The sequence below is a fragment of the Mus pahari genome, chromosome 17 (genome assembly GCF_900095145.1).
Source record: "Mus pahari chromosome 17, PAHARI_EIJ_v1.1, whole genome shotgun sequence".
In the NCBI taxonomy this organism is placed as follows: domain Eukaryota; kingdom Metazoa; phylum Chordata; class Mammalia; order Rodentia; family Muridae; genus Mus; species Mus pahari.
In genome coordinates, this window is record NC_034606.1 from 63497374 (window position 1) to 63500284 (window position 2911).

The window sequence follows — 2911 nt, forward strand, 5'->3', positions numbered from 1 at the left end:
AAAAACCAAAAACCAAAAAAAAAAAAAAAAAAAAGAAGGACCAGACAGAGGCCATCACTGAGTCAACAAGGCCAACCCAGCCCTGGTACTGTGCTGGAGCCACAAGCTTCAAGCACACCTTGAGAGGCAAACCGAGGAACTACACATATGCATACACACACCCCACATCCCACATCAGGCCACAGAATGAGAGAGGCTGACATTGAGAACACTCTAGGAAAGAAACAGGCTTAGGAAAAGATGCCCGTGTTGTCTTGGCATGTCCTCTTACCCAACTGCAGTTGCTGTGGTGAGAGAGTATGCCCCAGGCACTACTGTGTAAGACTCCCATCTGGAGAGCAAATCAGAACTTCCTACTCCAAACCAGGGCCCATTTAGTTTAAAAGAAGGCTTTAGTCGGGGCCAACATTTCCAGAGCTGGTAATCTGTCACTCTAGAAGTAGTCATTCCTGAGACCCTACCACAAGTCATTTCTAACTTCAAGGCCAAGTATCTTAGGACCTATACATGGCCTTGAGTGGTTAGACTTCCAAATGACAGGATAGAACTTAGACAGGTAACTAGTATAAGCATTACATCTCTACACGATCCCAAGGTATCAGAAAAACAAAAGGAAAAATGTCATTGCATTTGAGGTAGGTACAGACAAGATAGATCTCATTTGTCTTCTAGTCTCCAAGATAAACAGACCCTAGAGGAAATGTGTACAGTGACAAAGAAGAGACCAAGAAAGTCCTGTGTCTACAATAAAGTGGCAGCTTTTGCTTTAGGAAATCCCCACAGAAGAGCCACTAAGATCGAAGCTGAATTTTTCCAAAAGGCTGTTCTGCCCCTTTTGGTGTTGAACTTGCATAATAGCCAAGAAGGTAGTAGAGCTCAAAAGGTCAGGCCTGGAGTTCCACCCACTTCCAGGACAGGCTAAGCTGTTTCAGCTGGCTCCCTCTCTCCCTCTCCCATGGTGTCTCTGTGTAGCCCTGGATGTCCTGAAACTTACTCTGTAGACCAGGCTGGACATAAACTCAAGAGAGCCCCCTGCCTGTGCCTCCCTCCCCAGTGCCGAGTCGGAACTGAAGGCATGCACCTCCTGCCTTGGTTTGGTCCCTAGTTTCTAGATGGGAGCCACATGCAGGAGACACTAGAAACGTTCACTTGCCCTTGGCTGGAGCTGATGCCTAAGCTAATGGCTTAGGAGGCAGAAACACACACTGAGCAGTTTCTGAGGCTATTGGTCAGTATCTTATAAGGCCTGAATGTGCCCCCGTGATAATGCCCAATCCTCGATGTGTACCTCTCCCAAGGAACACATAAGGGATGCTACTTGATTCTTATCCTGGGGCTAGATACTCGTATGCCCTCACTGATAAGGGCAGACCTAGGTATATCCTGTTCCCCTTCACCCTTTCTTCAATCTAAGCGTGTGTGCCAAGGGGGTAGCCTAAAGCTCAGCCAGAGAAAAAGGAAGAACAGCTCCATCTGGACCCTCCCCTTTATTCAGTAAGATCTCCTTCCACTCCTCCAAACCCTTCCCTTTTCATTTAGTATGTGCAGAGCTCTCTGGGAAAAGACAGCAGACAGAGAGATTATCATTCAAAGCAGGCTCAAGGAAAATCTATTTCCCTAAGTCCCGTGGGTGCCCCTACCCTAGACTAGTACACTGCTGTATGGGAGGTCCGGCTGCAATTCTAGATTAATGCTAAGGAATGAGAAATACAGGCTAGATGGGCTCAGGATCACTGCAGACCCCGGACCCTCCCACTCCCACCCCCCCCACACACACACACGGGAGAACTCACAGGGCATGACTGGAAACCCAGTCTTCCAGAGTGTCAAACGAATTATCCGGAAGTCGTGCGGGGTGTGTGTCATTGTACTGGCTTGTGTTTGGCATGCTGCATGCCAGAGGCCCAGGATTCAATCCCAGAAGGAATGAAAACAACCACTACTAAAGGGGAGAGAAAACAGGCGGGGGAACCTCGGTTCCTCCATCTCCACTTCTTACAACCCATCTCGGACAGGATTTCTTTCTTCCTTCGTGGGAGGACCCACTACAGCTCCCACTTTTCCCTCGCCCCTCGCGCCAACACCGCACTTGCCCGGTTAACTGCTCAATGTGACCGGGTCTCTCTTCATTCCAACCTCAGCCAGCCGTGGTTGCCCTTCATCTACTTTTAAGGGGGAGCACGCACACCAACTTGCCCCGAAGCAAATCCACCCTTTTCCAGAGGATCAGACGCTCCACACTAGAGGACCCCCACCACGAGGAACGCCCACGGGGGTGGAGTAGAAGGGGCGGGGGGAGGGGCGAGCGGCCGAGGAACGGAAACCCGGCGGCTTTGTTTACGGCTCAGGGACCCAGCCGACCCGACCCGGGAGTTCACCATCCCGGCCCCGGCGCTCGCAGAGGTCGAGGTGCTCCGGAGCCCAGGCAGCAGGACTTCCCGTCTCCATCGCGGCGCGCCCCTCCCACCTCGGCCCGGCCCCTTCCCGCCCAGGTCCCGGACTCACGATGCACTCGCGGACCCTGTCGTGGAACAGCTGCTCTCGCACGGATAGCACTTCGTAGTCAGCTGCTTCCATACTCTGCTTAGCATGACTGGGGCGGGGGTGTCTCCGGGCCCGGGGAGGACGAGCGGGGATGAGGCCGCCGCCGCCCGCCAAGCACCCGGACCCTGCCTAAGCGCCTCTCCGCGCAGCCCGTGACGGAAACTCAAGGTAATCTGGGGCTCAGATTCTGCGGTCGGACGCTCCGCCCTTAAAGGGGCAGGCCCCAGCCCGCCTAGTCTTAAAGGGCTCGGGTCCCCCTCGGTCCCCTCCCCTTTAAGGTGGGGTCACTCACGAGCGCGTTTCAACGCCAGTACCCGCCGCCCGGCTACGCGGAAGTGCCAGGCTTGGTGCCCAGAGACGACACAAG